The sequence below is a fragment of the Empidonax traillii genome, unplaced genomic scaffold (assembly GCF_003031625.1).
Source record: "Empidonax traillii isolate 1590-97213 ecotype Southwest subspecies unplaced genomic scaffold, ASM303162v1 scaffold205:size1172791, whole genome shotgun sequence".
Classification (NCBI taxonomy): Eukaryota; Metazoa; Chordata; class Aves; order Passeriformes; family Tyrannidae; genus Empidonax; species Empidonax traillii.
In genome coordinates, this window is record NW_020955398.1 from 1,095,850 (window position 1) to 1,114,410 (window position 18,561).

At 42.5% G+C, this 18,561-nt stretch overlaps 1 protein-coding gene across 1 annotated transcript in view; it reads right to left on the reverse strand.

The window, feature by feature from the left end:
* Positions 1–11,940, reverse strand: part of RASGEF1B (RasGEF domain family member 1B) — a 32,152-nt gene extending 20,212 nt beyond the window's left edge. Inside the window, exon 1 of the mRNA XM_027887271.1 lies at positions 11,803–11,940. The gene's annotated coding sequence lies outside the window, so the exon portion shown is untranslated. The remainder of the gene's footprint in view (positions 1–11,802) is intronic.
* Positions 11,941–18,561: the final 6,621 nt, after the last annotated feature.

Here is an 18,561-nt window from a genome sequence, read left to right on the forward strand (position 1 = left end):
ATTGTATCAAATCCTATTCAGGAAAAGGCTCTTTTAAAGCCCCAGACCTCAGCAGAGACCAGTCTGTGAAGGCACTCCATTTTGAGAACAACTAGTGATGTGACAGCCTGGAGATAAATACTGTGCTGCCATCTGTGTGCTCCACAATTCAAAATAAAGCACTTTTCAGAGTGAGCCCAGTGGAGATGAGAAGCTAATAAGTTATTAGCTAGATTCCTTAGCTAGGACCTGAAGCATCACACAGAGAGCTACAGACTTGCTGCTGCTGGCAGCGTGTCTAGACAATGGAGACATTCAAACTAGCACAAGACTGAGTGGTTCAGTAAGTAAACAGTAAAAGAAAGCCAGAAATGTTTGCAAAGACAGGGAAAGAGAGTGAAGGGAGCCTCCTGGCCTACATGACCTGTGCTAGTCCCTCTTTCTGAGGTGTCAAAAGGTATCTGCATCAAAATGGGAATGAATAAGGAGTCTCCATGTCTGAAAAGTGACATTAGACACAATGCAGCTGTTCAACCAGTGATTCAATTCCATTCAGACCAGTGAATTGGGAGAAGAGAAGAATAAAGTAAATACACGTGCCACAGCTTGAGAGCAGGAAGTGCAGGACTGAGCAAAACAGGGTTCCTGTACAAGAGAGTTCAAATTACTGGGCAGGTGAGGTGCAACCCAACCACGGCCATGCTCTGCAACAATAAAGCATTCTGATGCATGAAGACTCCTGGACTTCCAGGTTCTTTGCAAGAAGAAAAATCACAGTTTAAGAAACAAAAATTACTGAGGAGCTGACAGGAACCTTCTGTAGCATTTCCTAGGCTTTCATAGTGTGTATGTAAAATCACAGACTTGAACAACTCCAAACTACTTTTCAGCCCACAAACACTGAAAGATGTCCTGTTTGCACCAAAAAATCATGATTCTTTTCAGCTGCTGTAGTGAAGTTTATTCAGTCAAAGGGCAAGCAGCAAACAGAGTGTTAACACTGCCACCCACCAAACATTTGTAGCACTCTGACTCCAAGGTAATACTCCACAGGGAAAGTGAGAAAGCCTGGTTTGCATCTGCAAAACATCTTGACATCAATATTGTCACTATAAAAAACCCAAGGACAGTAGTTGTTTCAATCTAGATCTCATATTAACCAAAACAGACTAATTCAGGGTGCGACTGGAATCTGCAGGGGATTTAGCCAGCCTAGCCAGCAGTTAGTTGTGATTTCATACAACCCTCATCACCCAAACCAGCCAGGAGTGTCTTAATCCATTGGAAAAACCTCCACTTCCACCATATCACTAACTTCTAGTATGGGAAGAACTGAAGCAGGTGTGAATCCCTGAAGGGCTTTTCTCTGACATATTTTACACATGCATACTATATATTACTGCCCAATAAAATACAAGACTTTTTTGGAGGTCATCAAGCGGTGCTTAAATTCTAATAAGTAACTCCCAAAGGAAATGAGACCTTTCTGAAGCTTGCAGCCCCTAACTCTGCATAACAATTAGTCCCACGACCACGTGGATTTGCTTCAGACAAAAATAAATTTGAGATATAGCCTCCTAGTGCCTCATCTAGAAGAAAGAAAAAATCATCAGGTCATTAACAGATGTAATGATTCATAACAATAAAATAAAATTGCCAAAAGTCTGGCCCAAAACGTACATATTAGCTCATTTGTTTGCTATCTATTTCTGGAAGCTGCTTGATAGAGAGGGCTCAGTTCTTCTTCAGTGAAGCACCAAGTTATAGTAGCTAAGATATGTTGTGTATGCTCTGCTTTCAGACACTGGATTTCACTTGTAAGTGAACAGGACAGGACACGTTTTCCACGCGATGAAAAGGGATGATATCAAAGTGTGACAGAGATAAATATAGCATAGCCAACAGGATGATTCACACAACACATGTGCTTTTCCAGCATGACTCCTCTATTACCTTGACCTTGACTCTTCTGCTGTATTTTATATGGAGATGGAGACACAAAGCAGCATGCTTAGTTCTAATTGGAAGTTTCTTTAGCTAAAGCTTCAGCCAAACCCTGCTTTCAGACTAACTTGAGTGGAACTGAAATTTGGTAACAGAGCAGAGGATGGTCCACAAAAACGTGGCATACAGAGCAGAAGTGTCTTCAGACCTAAAAATATTGTTGAAAAACACGTGTCAAGCAGGAATTAGACAAAAAGACAGGAAATATGACTCTAGCGAAAAACATCCCGAGAGATAAGAACTGAAACTTTTTAACTGGGCTTTGGAAACATTTGGCTGGTAATCACATGGAAAACCATTTATCTCTCTTTGTGTGTGTGTGTGTGTGTGTGTGTGTGTGTGTGTGTGTAAAAGATCTGACCTGAAGGAAAGAACAATGAAATAATTTCCTGGCTTTACCAGTGATGTACTCCTGTGAGAAAAGTCAGTGATTCTCTGCACGGGAAAAGAAGAATACAACATTTTTTCTGCATTTAGTACCATTATGGAGAATGTGAGACATTGGGCATTAAGGTCCAAATTCTGACTCTGAGCAGCCTCTGACAAGAAAGAAGTCTCAACCTTCCCAGTAACAACAGTGTAAATCGAAAGTCAGAGCCAAAGATGGTGTGCTCAAAACCCCCCCCATTTCCCGCAGGAGCTGAGTTCCAGTTTGGCAGAACTAAAGGAATCAGATGTAGCTTCCAGGTTGCCAAGTGCTTGTCTAAACCTCCATGTTTAGCAACAGAGGAAAAAAAAATCTGTTTTCTGCTACAAACAGTGGAAGGTTGCATCGGTTTGTCTTCATTTATATTAAAGAGCTCAGGCTGCACATCAGATGTTTAAAACAAAACCAACAACGTGAACAGCTTGTATCCTTTATAGACGTACCCACTGAGGAGTTCAGTAGTAGCGACAAAAGGTGCTTTTGAAGCAACTGCCAAACATTTTCAGCTCCTTTGTTATGTACAGTTATCTCCCACGCTATATCCTCAACCAGAAGAATGGTGCCTGAATTTTTTATAAGTCCTAAGGCACACCTCCCCATAGAAGATGAAAACTGTAGAAATGCAATTAAATCCCCTCAGAGCTGCTTCCCTATACAATCAGAAACCCCTACCCACATTTAGCAGATGATTACCATTCACCATTGTTTCTATGGATGGCATCATAAAATTGAGGTATGGAAAAAATAAGTCTGATGGGAAAAGGACTACCAGTACTATCAGCTTGCACTAACTTGGAATAGTCTGAGCAAGTCAGAGTAAACCTCAGCTTTAATATATAGAAAGGAAGTAAGGAATAGGTGCATGACAGCAACATCCAGCTTTCTCTTAAGTGCTTCTGAAGAGTGTGGAGAATTTTAGGTGATCACAGAATCACAGAATGGTTTGGGTTGGAAGGGATCTTAAAGTTCATCTAGTTGCAGCCCCACTGCCATGGGCAGGGAGACCTCCCACTAGACCAGGTTGCTCAGTGTCCAGTGTGGACATGAACACTTCCCAGGATGAGGCATCCACAACTTCTCTGGGGAACCTGTTCCAGTGCCTCACCACCCTCATAGTAAAGAATTTATCCCATATATCTAACCTAAATTTCCCCCCTTTCAGTTTGAACCCATTACTCCTTGTCCAATCACTACAGTTCCTGATGAAGAGTCCCCTCTCCAGTTTCCTTATAGGACCCTTCAGATGCTGGAAGGTTGCTGAAAGGTCTCCACGCAATCTTCTCTTCTCCAGGCTGAAAAGCCTCACCTTTCTCAGCCTGTCTTTGTAAGGGAGGTGCTCTACTCCTCTTACCAACTTTGTGGCCTCATCTGGACTTGCTTCAACAGTTCCATGGCCTTCTCATGTTGAGGACACCAGAACTATACACAGTATTCCAGGTGGAGTCTCACAAGAGCAGAGTAGTCTTTCTTTGCAGGGATGCTCTCCGTCACTTCTAAAACCAACCCGTAGGTGTGCCTGGGATTGCCCTGACCCAGGTACAGGATCTAGCACTCCAGTGCCGTAGCTCCATCATGGAAAGCCACCAAATTTGTCAGGCATGATGTGCCCTTAGCAAAGCCATATTGGTTGTCACCAATCACCTCTTTGTTTTCCGTGTGCCTTACCATGGTTCCCAGAAGAACATTCTCCGTGAACTTGCCTGGCACAGAGGTGAGATTGCTGTGCAGTTCCCTGGGTCTTCCACTTTCCCCTTTTTAAAAATGGCTGTTATATTTCCCTTTCTCCAGATCTTGGGAAGGCTGCCTTGGAGCATCACATCCCCCTCCAGATCCTCCCTGTCAGTGAGCACAAAATCCAGCATTGCACCTCCCCTTGTTGTCTCCTCTATTACTTGTAAGAGGAAGTTGTCATTGACACATTCCAGGAACCTCTGGGACTGCTTGTGCCCTGCCGTGTTGTCCCTCCAACAGATATCAGGGAGGTTGAAGTCCCCCATTATGACCAGAGTTTGTGACTGTGAAGCCTCTAGAGGGCTTCATCTACACCCTCCTCCTGACTGGGTGGAGAGTAGCAGATCCCCATTATAACATCTGCTGTCTCTGCCCTCCCTTAATCTCACCCAACAAGCTTTCAGTTGGCTCTTCATTCATCCCCAGGCAGTTTTCCATACGCTCTGTCCAGTCACTGATATAGAGGGCTATACTCCCTCCTTGCCTCCCTAGACTCTCTCCTAAAAAGCCTCTAACCTTTCATTCCAATACTCCAGCCATAGCAGCCATCCCACCACATCTCTGTGATGCTAATGATGTCACCTCCACACAGGCACATGTACGTCTCTAATTCCTCTTGCTTGTTCCCCATACTACCTGCGTTTGTGTAGAGCCATATGAGCCAGGCCCTTGATAAAGCTGACTCGCCACCTGGAGCAGCTGAAATACCTTTGCACTGCTCTGAGCATCCACCCAGGCTACCCAAAACAAAAGCATACCAAACACAGAGGCCACTGGTCACGTTCCATATAACTCTGTGTGTGTGTGCGCTTTGCTTACAAAGTTTTTGTTTTTTCCACTGAAAGGTAAAGCAAAATTCTACAGTCCGAGCTAGTGAGAAGGCAAGAAACCCAAAAAACTCCAGACTGGTGTTCCACGTGCCAGCTCAAGTCTTCTTGCTTCCATTCTTCATGAAGAATTTCCCATGCAATTCTCTGAGTGTGACTTCAGCACCAACTTTGATTTATAGCTCCTTCCTAGAAATACTTCTTATTTACTGTATCTTGTAAGAGGCAGAGTAAAAAATATTATTTCATACTCCCATAGGAGACTGAAAGAGGAGTGACACTGGCTTTTTCCTGTCTGAAATTGAGAGCAAGATTAAGGACAACTCAGATGGACAACTCAGAAGGAATCCAACCCAGAGCAACAAGAGGACCAAACTATCCACAGGTGATACTGCTGGACAGTGACATAACAACAGAAATACACCTTGCACAGTTGCTGGTAGGGCAAGGGAAGACCTGAGGTAGACATAAGAAACCTGACTGAGCCTTAAAGTACTTTTTCATTTCCATTAAAACAGCAGAGGATGAAAAACTTTGTAAAGTTTTAAAAAAATTACCATGGCAACAATACGCTGCAAGCAAAAAAGAAAACCCCAGTAGGCAAAGAAGAAACCAGGAACTGAATTTTAATTAGAGGCATTTTCCTCCTGAATGTGCATCTTTCTTGGATCTATTAATAGATCTATTTGATGATGTGGGAAGGTCAGATGCAGCCCTGCTGACTGATCACTCACATATGAGAACTTTGGCACTGTAATTAAGCAAATCCTGAATGACTTCAAAGTCTTTGGATTCTGAATGGCAGAAGTCTGATGGATATGAACATATTCCTGTGTGTGCTTGGGAGCATTAGGAAAAGTATGTGGGGATTTAAGAATGTCTTGAATTTCTCAAAATCTGCAAGGGTAGAAAAAGGGAAGGAAACAAACAAGTTCCTCTTTGTTGCTGATGTGCTGTAAATCCATGTTCCCTGCTGAAGCACCAAGAACCAACTCCCCTTCTACCCTTTCCCCACGCTCTTCTTCTGTGGGGCAGGAAGAGCAATGTGAGCATAATGATGCCGAGGTTTGCACTGCACTGCTGCAGTGCAAACTACATCATGGCAAAAATCCCAAATGCAGGAAAATTACCCAGTCCAGAGGGAGGTCAGGACATATATTTCTCCCAGCCAAAACACAAGAAGTTATTTGTCTGTATTACTGGACACACAAAAACAACAGCCCTGAAACACAGAGCACGAAAAGAAAACCACGCATATAACATAGTGCCTTTTGCAATGCACTTGTCTCTTACCATGATCTCAACACAGCTGAGATTTCTGTCTGTAGGTTAAAACTGAGGAGGTCACAATTATTTAAAAAGACACTACATGAAGTGTGCTTCGTCACTGACTGATTAATCTTTTTATTAAGTTCATTTGTAAGTTATTTTTAATTTTATGGATAATTTCTTCATCTGGATGGCACGCTTTTAGCATTTGAATCCAAATGTTCTCCTGTTCTCCTATAAGTGTGGACTTTTTTTTTAAACTTGCTCATCTTTTTGACAATCCTATATCTTTTTTACCCCTGGTTTCAGAAGAGAAGTTTAAAACATGAACCATAGAGGATAGAGTATCTATTTTAAGTGACATGATGGATTAGCACAGCAGTAATTATATGTCAGAAGGCAGCAGAGAACCTAGAAAAGTTCAGTCCATTGCATGCTCCATAGTGACTCCTGCAAAACATGAGAGATTTACAGAGCGAATGAAATGGAAAAGGATGCACAAAAGTCTCAGGTCAGATAAAGGATGCAATGAAGTATCACCCAACTTAAACAATAGACAACACATAGCACTACTCTTTTCTATCAAATTATTGAGCAAACAGCTGGACTGAAAGTAAGGAAGTTTTGATAGACAATCACTAGTGGGTTTGTATTAAGAAACAATTTCTTCTCCTCATCCCAAGATCTATTTCCTTTAAAAAAATTCATAAATGGACTGTCCTCCAAGCATTTTGTTTAAAAGCAAAATACCATCAGGAAAGGCAGACAATCTACTGGCTGGTCAGCACAAAGTGCTAAGGAATTGGCCACAACTGCTGATGGCAAAATTGAGAGCTTTAACATCAGAGTACAAGTATACTTTGACTTACTGAGGCAGCGTGGGGATTTCAAAAGAACACAGCATTCCCCTCATTGCTCCCAGTGCAGCAGAGAACTGTTTTGCCATTTTCTCTTTTGGGAACCGAGGGTTCTTAAATATTACAGCCATAAAAGATTAAAATCCCACCTCTCTACTCAGCCAGACTCAGCTGCAGACTGGTTTGTCAGGGCTTCCATCCAGCAGCAAGGTGCAGAGCTCTACAGACTCAAGGAGGTCACCATCCCAGCCTCCCACACTACTGAGATCCTGCTTACCCATCAGCTGATGAATTGCTGTAGTTTTGAGGTCAAGAGTTACAAGGCAAGTGAACAGCAGTGAAGATTTACTTCAAAACATCACGCTGTAAAACAAGTGGTTCAGCAGCTGACTCAGGGTGGCTTAGATGTCCAGGAATGGGGCGTGAGTTAAGGTGGACAGATGAGACCTGGGATGACATCCATGCTATGCTATCCCCACTAGTGAATCAGAACTCTGACATGAGCTCTGTAGTTCTGTATCTACAGAGTTCTGTACTCTGCATCATATCTGTAGCATGCTTTGTGCTTCCTGCATACTTCAAACCAAAGAAACAGAAATTTGATGTTATCAACAGAAATGGAAGCAGTTTCCTCAGCACCATCATCAGGAGAGTATCACTGAATTCATTGTGGCATTAGACTTTCACTAACCTTGAGGAATATGATCAATTTTCTGTGACAGGGATGTGTGAATCTCTGGAGTCCTAACCCACCTCAGGAGATCAAAGCCAAAGGATACACCTTCTCTATCTGCATGGTCGGTAGCTAAGTGTGGGTCCAAACTATTTCAGATAACCAGCTTCATCAGGAACTCCTCACATCCAAAGTCAACAGCAAAAGCATTATTTCAGTGCTTAGACCTGGCAGCTGGTAGTTTGGATCTGCTTCTGACTCTGCTAAAAGCTCCTCATGTGGCTTTAGTCAAGTCACTCAGTTTCTCATTACCACATTCCTCCGTTTGACAGTACAAAGAGGGATAAGTGTGGGGTTGTTTCCTTTCATTAAGCACCAAGATCTTTTTTCAAAAGGGGTACAGAAGGTGTATCACATTATAATAATGCCAGAAACACAGTAGTAGCCTTAAGCATGAAGCCTTCTTGACACAGTTCCTTCTTCAACCTCAAAGCAAGACAGCTTCTGAATCCCAAAACTGTTGCTCTCTGCAAAAACCCATGCTTGTCCTTTTGGTGAAACCTACAATATGTTTCAGAAGAAAGCACCATTCCCTTTTGTAATCATAACAGGCAGCCAAGTTATAATTTACAACAGCAACCGGCAGTAGTGTCAAATAAGAGTACTTAATTTCATTTAATTGCTTCTACCTAAAACCTCATTGCCAAAGGTCTCTTTTCTACTTAGACACTGCAGAAAAAATGCTGGGTTTAAGGGCAAACAATTCACATAATCTATGTTATTCCATTTGCTGAGACTTTCTGTTTACATAAACAGTACAGAATTTTTACTGACATTTAGACATAGAGCAGTTTGAAAGCAGTATATTTACAGTTTCTGCAGTAGAATTACTTCACTTAAAAACCCACCACAACAAAAAAAATACACTTTCCACTGTTTAGGTTGAAGATAAAAACTGGATGGTCCCACTCTGGCAGTTAAAAAAGGAAATACATCTCTTTATCTGCATCAGTTATACTTGGCTCACACGCATTTATATCTAGGTTGAGTATCAGTCAGTGGTTTCTGTGCTGGAGCTAGGTCTGAGGTACAGAGGACTCATAAAACAGCTGTCTCTTATCAGCTTGACTGACTCCTCGGGAAATCAAAGAGAAACTCATTATAGCCAAAATGACTGAAAAGAGTTTTTTTCCTAGTCTAGGCAGGCCACAGCAGAAATTCTCCACTCACATGCTGTATCTGCTGGTTTGTGCCAGCCTTTAATACCCAGCAGTTCCCATGTTGGACTGAGTGTGGACCCTTGGGCTCTGCAATCCATGGTCAAAGGCTCCGTGCCCTGAAACAATCACACCTATGAAGTCAGCACAGAGTAGGCATGGTATTGAGCAAAGGCACACGAATTTGGGTTGTGAAAAGATCGTTACAAACACGACCTAATAGTGTCTGAATCCCTGCAGGATGTTTAAGGGAGGATCAACTCGCAGTCCTGATGGACAAATACTGTCAGTTCAGCACACTACACTCATGCAGAAAGCACCTGGCCTTCATATCAATGAGAGCAATTATCTCAGAGAACACCCCACTCCCCAATCTGACTCAAGCATATTTATCCTCTGTCTTATTCCTCATGAGTCTGAACATCTCATTGTGCTGGCTGATGCAGACCCTCAGCTCCCAGGTTCATGTCTCTATCAGCATGTTAACTAGTATTTCTGGCCCTTTTTTACAGATGTGACAAGACACAAGCAGAGTACTTGGCCTCATGGGAGGGGCAGGTGACCTGGGGAACATTTTACTCTGGGGAGAAGATGCATTTTAACAAATCAAAACCAAAAGAGTCAGAATGCATGGACCTGAGTCATGCAGTGCTATCCTAGAACCGCCTAGGAAGAGTGAGCTGGATTGTTGCAATGATCCTGCACATTTTCCAGTTAAAAATACAGTCATACTAAATACCATCCATTCATGTTCCTCAGTATAGTGATTCAGGCTTTTTAATAGTATTTCTTACGGCACCTAGAATAGAAGAGAAATTAGCAAGAGCTTTCAACTAGAGTCTTTGCCTCCTGTTTGTAAATTTGTATTGTCATTGCTGCAGCTACAAAATGCTTTCTGGAACTTTTGTTTACAAGCTCATTTTCTAGCAAAGTGTTTATTGAATAATGTGGCTCAGTCTCTCACACTCATGCCAAGCAAAGGGCGCTTGTCAGTGCTTGCATATACCCCTATATATCTACTAATATTTTGGATATGTGCAATCACAAATTCTGCCGCCTCCGCTGAAATGCAGGCATCCTGTTCCACCCACCTCTAGTACCTATCATAACACCAGACCCTTACAGTGATGTAGCACAAACTGGCAATATGATCCACACATAGCTCCTTCCGGTCTTCACTCCAAGAAAAACTCACTTTTTAACTATGCTGTTACAAAAATAAAATCCCATGCTGTCAGTTTTTTCAGTTCTTATTCCTTCACTGATGATGCTCCAGCATTGAACTGTGCCTGTCATTTCTGACACAGAGTGACAGCAGCTTACCCCGCAGACCATGAACAGGTATGGTGACTCTGCATTCCCTAAGGACTGTTTAGATAACTCATACATCTGGGGCAGAGGTATCAACACAGTGTGCTCTCCTCAAAAATCTCCGCAGAAAAAAACATGAAGAACGTAAACCAGAGGTGATTCATTGTACCACACAAAAAAGCAGTTTACTCCATGTGTGGCACCACTGTGAGCTTAACTCTCGCTAAACCAGTACTTCCTTTCCTCTTCTACAAAGATTTAACAAAATCTACAGTGCCCCTGTTTCGGTCCTGACTGTTTAAAGGATAAAAAAATACTCCCATTGCATTACCCAAAATCAGAGCTAGGTCTTACCTATTAGTTGTCTCTACCACAGTTCACCAGTTAGCTACTTGTCTAGAGTACATTTAGCTTTGATTTTCAACTGATTACTAGCTTCTGTCAAAGGCATCTCATTTGGAAGCTGTAAGATAAGCATGAGGAACCCATAACTGAAAAAGCTATTGTCAGCTTTCAAAATACAGAGACAACCTAGAGATGTGCCCAAGTCCAACTTCCCATAGACAGCATGTTATCTCAGCCCACCATGGCTGTAATCTCACTGAAAGCAACCCCCTCAACATTCCTCACTTAGAAGGAGAACTGCCTGAGGTACAGAGTGCTTCTTTGCTCCTGGCCCTTTTGATTTTTCAGGCCATTCTTGCCTTTTGAAGGGAGTCAGCCCTCCTCAGCTCTATTGAGGGGAACTCCGCTGAAAGAGTTCCTCATCCCTCAGTGCTATATTTAGCTTAACACACAGGCAGCCAGGGAGGCACTGCTTGTTAGTTCACAGTCTGGACTTAGCACAACATCGGAGATGTAGCTGACAAGCAACACACTGGTTTTGGGTCACTTAACATCCATGATTCTCCTTCTACCCCTGAACTGCTGCCACCTCACACAGCACAGGAACCTCAAGTTTCACCACAGTCACACACAGCAGATGCCCAGCAAAAGACAAACCCATTAACATCCTTAGGTGACACCACACCAAACACACACACACCACATCCTGCCCACACACCCATTTAACGCATCCCTACAACCAGAATCTGGTAAATTAGTGCTTTTTCATCCTTCGCATCCAAGAAAATGAGCCATCAGTTGAACCGACGAGCTTAAGGAAAAACCGGGAAAGCTTCTCCAAGGATTACAGTCACAGAAAGATCACATCGTGTAGTTTTAGGACCCTGTTCCATCTTACTACAAGGAAGGGGACAGGGAGAAGGATCCAATCCCTTGCACCGCCGGCTGCTTTTTCCGCTGGGTTGAAGTCTCTCTTCCCTCCCCAGTATGCTGATCCCTCAGAAAAGAGCAGCCCTGGCTGTACAGAACTGGTTAGCCAGGAAGGAGATTAAACCTCAGGAAAAAAAAGAGACCATCCTGCCGGGGCTGGCAAGAGCACCGACGGATGGAGGGATGGACGGACAAGGCGCAGGTTCGGGTATCGCAGAGTCACGGATTGTACCTGGAAGTGGCCGCAGGCGCTCTCGTTCCCAGACACTGCGCTATCGCTCTCACGCACTCATGGCCCACAGCACAGCGTAGCACACCACCTCTCGCCTCGGCTCCCCACGGGAATCTCCCGGCAGCAGGCGGAGCGCCGGGAAGCGCCGCTCCCTCGCCCCACCCGCGCCGCAGCGCCGATGCCGCCGAAGGAGGCGGAGCGCGGTCCCGGCCCGCCCGGAGCCGGCCCTCGGGAAGGCAGGGGGTGAGGAACATCGGCGGGCGGGTGTCGGAGGTCCAGGTGAGAGGCTTGACCTGAACTAGTGTGTTCCTGGCCGCTGCATCATTCCGCTGGCAGCGGTCGGAAGAGGATGCTTACCGAAAGGCAGGAACGGGACACACATGCACAATGCCTCTTCTGAGCAGTCTCTCAGGTTATATTTCCAGCACAGTAGAAACATTTGGATTTCCTCGGATTTCCTCAGCTCGGTGCTGTTTCTTCAGGAGGTCTCTCTTTCCGGTAGTCATCTAGTTCCCCCGGCAGCTCATCCACAATAATCTTCGGAAAGGACTCGCACAGATCCAATACAACTCCTCACGCCCTGTCGATCCTTGTGGGTCCCTTCCAACTCAGAATATTCTGTGATTCCTTCTTTTTGCTGCAAAACTCAGTTTACTAGCTCGGATCTGGTATCCCATTGCTCATGCATGGAGTGACAAGTACTTTGCTCCTGTGTGCTCTCTTCAGAGCACTCTGAGTTTTCTCCACTCCATGCATAGCATTCTCAGTCATGACTTACTTTTCCAGGCTGAAAAGTTCAGGTTTACCCAGTCACTCTATGAACAGGGTCCAAACCTCTTCACCAACTTTTATGCAATACTTCTAAACCTTCTAAGATGAGGGAAATGAGCTGCTGCACATGCACAATTCAAGGTGCAATTGGAACTCAGACTTAGGGAGCAGTACTCCAACTTACCCTGCTCTCCAATCCCTCCTCTCATTTCCTGATCTATGGTCCATTTTCTTTTTTGGACTGCACCTGGGAACCGAGCTGGAGTTACTCCTCAGAACATCCAATCAAGATATTCCAACCAAGTGGCAGCAGCCAGGAGAGCACCTACTTTACATATGAGGCTTAGCTCCATGTGTCAGATCTTGCACTAATTGAAAAAACTTCCCCTGGTAATTGAAGCTTGAAATACAAGAGCCTCTAAGCTACTATTTCTACATTCAAGCATAGGAGCACATAAACCTGACATCCTTTGGCCAGAAGGATTTTGTGGGTGACCACACAATCCTGCCTACCTGCATTTCCATTTTTTAAATACAGTGTCTAGAAAGAAATACTTCTAAAAACTATTTTTAAAGTAATTGTGCAGGTAAGATAAGTAATAGTTAAGGGAATCCCAACAAAAAGGGCTTTGTGCACACAACTCTCTAAAATTGAGTCTTAGGGGAGCATGTGATCTCACTGTGGTTCCTAGAAATTACTTGCAAGTCTTCACACAAAAGCCCACTGTTTCCCTTTGGAAAGTGTCACATATGATGTGAAGCATAACGAAAGGATGTTGCAATGTTATTTCTGAAGGAAGTTTAGACAATACCAAGTCAGAGGCCACAACACTTTCACATATATCCTGGTATTTCTCCCATTTTGATGAATATGTCAGGGGATGGTGCTACACATTTTTCTTGGGTTCTGCTCTGTGGTGTTTCTACCTCCAATTCCTCCCTGTGATGGATTTCTCAATGCAATAAACTACTTAGCTTTCTTGTTCCTGTTTACCCCTAAATCTTCTTCATAAAATAACCCTTGTTATCATACATACAAGAAATCTACAGGAAAAAAAGATTTAGACTTCGTCCAGATAAATTGCTCCCCCTTTTTTTTATCCCTCTTAGATTCAAGGAGAAACATTGTTTTCCCCTCCCCTTGTATCCTGTGTTAACATAAAAGATTTTCAACTGAAGTGGAAATACTTTACTGAAGTAATTGCATGTACAGACACATTTATCCTGGTTTGTTTTGGTGCAAGCTGACAAGAGCCAAGGCAGCCTGTGGGCTCCCTGGCAGAGAGGACTCCCCCAGGGGAGTGACGGGTGGTGCACTGAACAATACTGTGTGTGAATCAGCACCCCTGAGCTGTTGTGAGACTGGCAAATGCTACAGCTCAGCGTGGGCTGTAGTCAGGTACCATGTTCAGCAAGTGAGGTATTTTGTCTGCTGTGCTTGGTGTTGCTCAGGCCACATTTGCAGTAGTGCAAGTGGTTATGAATAATTTGGCAGGAGTTGAGAGGGGATCAAAAATTGTGAGGAGGTAAGAAGTGCAGTCATAAGCCAACACTTCAAGTGTGGAACATACCTGCTCTTCATTGCTCCAATGTTTCGCTTATTTATTCTTCCCATTTTGATACAGTACTCCTCACAACAGCAATGCAGATTAAGGGAATTAAGCACAAACAAAGTAAAAAAAAAAGCTAGATGGGGAATGATCTAACCAATTAAACCAATTCCCACTAAACAAGTTTTGTGCAGGCAATGTTCTCCTAAAATTCAAGTCTGGGTCTTATGGCTGGATCTGATGGCATGAAACCCATCTAGGCTGGGCTTTAACACGAGACCCTCCACCAAGCCAGAAATACAGGCTATGGGCTTGGACGGCAGATCAGGCCTCTGTTTTGCTTGGGTATTTGAGTTGTGGAAAATTTCATCCACAGACCCATCTTATCTCCATTATTACTATAAAAACATATTATTGATCTACATGTGAAAATGGAATGTGCTACTTCAAAACAAACTGGATTTTAGGAGAGAAATGATTTTTCCCTCTGTTAGACTTGTGAAATCTCTGGGAAAACAAACTGAAGTTCTGGCTAATTGTAACCAGGCTCTTGGGCTTTCAGACCCTCTCCAGAAAAGGCAAGTTGAAACAGCAATGCCAGTATCAACTGCTGAAGAAGCAGGAGCTTTAAAACTTCAATACTTATGTATTTTTTTCAACACATTTAGTGATCAGAAAAGTAAACAGAATAGCTGAACTAATAAGCTTTAAGTCAACATATTCATCTATCCAGTGTCTCTCTAAGACTCAAGAATTTGAAGTTATAAAGAAGGTGGGGGGAGGAAGCATATTTAATGGAATCAGATAATTTGAGGAAATGAAGCTTTAGAAAAATCACCAAGCCTGGGAACACTGAAAATAGAATTGTTAACTCCATGCAACTTCTGTTTTGGGCTAACTTCTGTTATGCAGTTGAAAATCTATGTACTGATAAAACAACCTACACACTCACCATCCCTGAGTTTATCTTGATCCCATGCTACGTGCCCCAGCCTGATACTCATAATTTACAAGTGATTAATCAGAAACCATTTCCCTGAGTTTACCCAGTAATTTTTCACTGGTCATGGAAGCACAGTCTGTAAACAGTTAAATGACGGTGAATTTTAAACATAAAGAGAGAACATTCTCTCTTGTTTCAGCAAGTAACTGTCTGGACAGTTCTCTGTCACAGCAATGTGAAACAACTGGCTAACCTAGCTGCTTTCTGACTACTGTAACTCCAAAAGGTTACTGAAGAAGAATAAAACAGTCAGTGCCCATCTTTTCTTCATTGTAATACTTGTTGCTTTACAGATATATCAGCCCTTACCCCGTGGTTTGTTGCAGTTTCTCAAATAAAGCAGAAAGACAGCAGGTTTCATTTAAGCCCTATGTTTATTCGGTTTGAACTCGAACTAGGATCATATTAAAAACAGATTACAAATCATTTAAGAGCTCTTAATGCTTGCCAAAACTAGCCTGTGGTTTTAAATGAGACGAAAGTCAAAGTAAATGAAAAGTAGCATTTAAGTCACTGCAGAGAAGTCATGTTATATAAAAACTACACAACATATTTGGCATTTCAAAAAGTATTCAACAGAATCCCATATACAAAGAGTACCCTTGGTGCATATGGATGGAAGGGAAGAATTTAGAATCTGAAGCCAGTTGTCTGAAATTCAAAGAAAAGCATTAGACTGGCAATACTAGGACATATTTAAACCTGTGCACAGAACTGCTACTGAAATGATTAAGATACCAGCAGAATCTGAGACATTTACAGACCCAGGTACCAGAACTTTTAACCACTTTGAATTTTGAAAAAAAAAACCTGCTTAAAATTTAATTCACATCGTAAAAATGTAGATCAGAGGAATTCAGTCCAGCAGATCACTTAAACCTTGCCTCAGCTTCAAGTTTGAAATTAAGTGCATACTCCAGTGATTTGACAGAGGGATTCGAGCCCACTCTTCAATGTTTAGATGGAGCAGTGTGACAGTGCAAGTGTTGTATGTTAACATTAAGATATATAGAAGCACTCAGGGCATTTGAATGGTAGGCATACAGTAGTTCCTCTAAGAGTTTTTTTTTGTAATGAAACACTGATTTGAGCTGTTTATGACTTTGTCAGAATTTAAGTAATCAGCTAGAATTTTTGATGGCAGGTGCCTGCTTCAGGCTAGGGCAAAATTCAGATGAAATTATTCGTGCTCTTCTGAAAAGGTAGTGGACAAAAAAAAAAAAAAGAAAAAAGAAAAAAAAATCACTGTTATTGCTCATGTTCCTGTGTTACAGCTTTCTGATTTCTTACTGTTACCTACTGAAGGAAAACACTCTGTGACAGAGCCTTGGACAGGTCTTGAAAATTGAAAGAATATGCTCCCCCTAACTGTCTGTAATGTTTTGCCTTTAATGCAAGAACTGCCCAAATTCAGAGAAGTTCCTAATTTCTGAAAACTGTCTGCCTGCCCTACAAGCAGAGGTGAGAATTTGTCAGTATAACTTTCACAGACTTTCTCACAACTGACAACATCAGTCACAAGCTTCAGGGACTGAGCTGGACCGGCACTGAAATGATCCTCTTCAGTGCAGTGGGCATCAGAGTTGAGAAGATGGAGAGATTCTTCTATATTCTCCATGCCCTCCAAGACAGTGTGTAAAGGAACATGGCTCTATTTACTTTGCAGTGAACATAACTTTGTCAGTACTATTGGGACTCTTTACAAGACCGAAACCACCAAAAGAAATGCAGTTCGATGTGTGATCAAGCGAGTCACTATCCCTGAAGGTATTTGAAAGATGTCTAGATAGGGCACTTGGGAACGTGTTTTAGTGATGGACTTGGCAGAGTCAGCGTTAACTTGACAGGTTAAGGACTCTAAGGTCTTAAAAATCTTTTCCAATCAAAATGATTCTCTGATGTTTCACCAGTCTCTGATGTTTCTTACAAGCTAGAAGATACAGAAAGTGGGAGATACAGAAACTGATCCTGACTCAGTGTGGATTAATCCCAGTTTTTATTTCTAAGAGATACTGTTTTTTCATTGCAGTCACCTGCATTATCAATTGCCTCTATTTAATTCACCCAAAGGAATAATAGGTCCAGAGTGAAATAATTGTTTCCTTTTTATCTATATAAAACCTCCCTAAAGTATCTTAAGTAGTAAATCTTTAGAGCTACATGCAAATTTGAAAAATATTCCACCTTGTCTTAAAGACAGAGAAACTGAGGCATTTTCAAAGTCAGATGATGCAGCACATGAACACCTAACACCAAGAACAGAACTAAATCCTGATCCCCAAGTCCTCTGTGGCTTGGGGGGGGGTCAGAACTTTGTGGACTGTTGAGTACGCCTGACTGCAAAGCAGATTATCTAGAAGAAATAACATACCTTGCACAATTATTGTCTGTAACGATGGGTAAAATCTCTCATTTAGGACCTTGTCCCTTACCCATGACGTACAAGTACAGGAGAAAAGGGAGTACTGATAAACATAGTCTGGCTTCTGTTCCTGGTCGATAACTGCAAATGCTTCTGAATGTGTCAGTGCCATCTGCCTCAAGCTTTAAAAGACCTCTCTTTTAGTAGTGTTATTCCAAAGCTTGATATTGGGATCTTTACTTCTGTTTAGTTACTGATTTATGTTTGCTATTGCTGAAGGCTTCTTCTTCCCTTCCTCCAGACAAGGAAACATTTACAACTTCTCCTGCCGCCCCATCCTTTCCTCTTTGAGTCTTACATCCTCTCATATGCTACCTGACAGACTGCAGCAATTACACTGTGAATGGTAAGTCATTTGCCTATTGACAGCATCCCATTTACTCTGACATCTGCCAGCAGTCTCTGACCCTTGCATAAGCATTAAGACATTAACAATCTGACAAAGGTTTAAGGGTTTGAATAATAATGTCATGCAGACTCAATACACTCCCACAGGCAGGCAAAAAGAACCCCCTTGTGCAATAAATTTTGCCATCCTGGGGGCTGGGAAAGGCTGCTGGAGGGGTGGCTTCAGCTACAGATTCAGTCTGCATGTATGAACAGTCACATTTTGCTATTCCAGGCAGTGAGGCCTGATCTCTGACCAGTGAAGCTTTGAACATCTTTCCCTGTACTGCAATATAATTGAGATCTGGGCTGAAAGGAATAGGCTCACTGGTTTAGGAAAATAACAGGAAAGAGCAAAGAAGAAAAAAAAAGGAAATATCCATAAACAAAAAAGCACAAACAAATCAAAACAAATCAAATCAAAACAAAGCCAACAACCACCACCCCTGCCCCCCAAACCAAAACCCTAGATCAAAACAAATAAACCAACTTCTTCCAAAGCCAAATCCAATCATTCTGAGTTTTGGAATGTTAATAAATACTCCCTGGGCTGCTGAAGAGGAATTGGAGAGGTCTGGATTCATTCTGGAGGGTACAGTCTTGTACTGCAAGTATCACAAGGACAA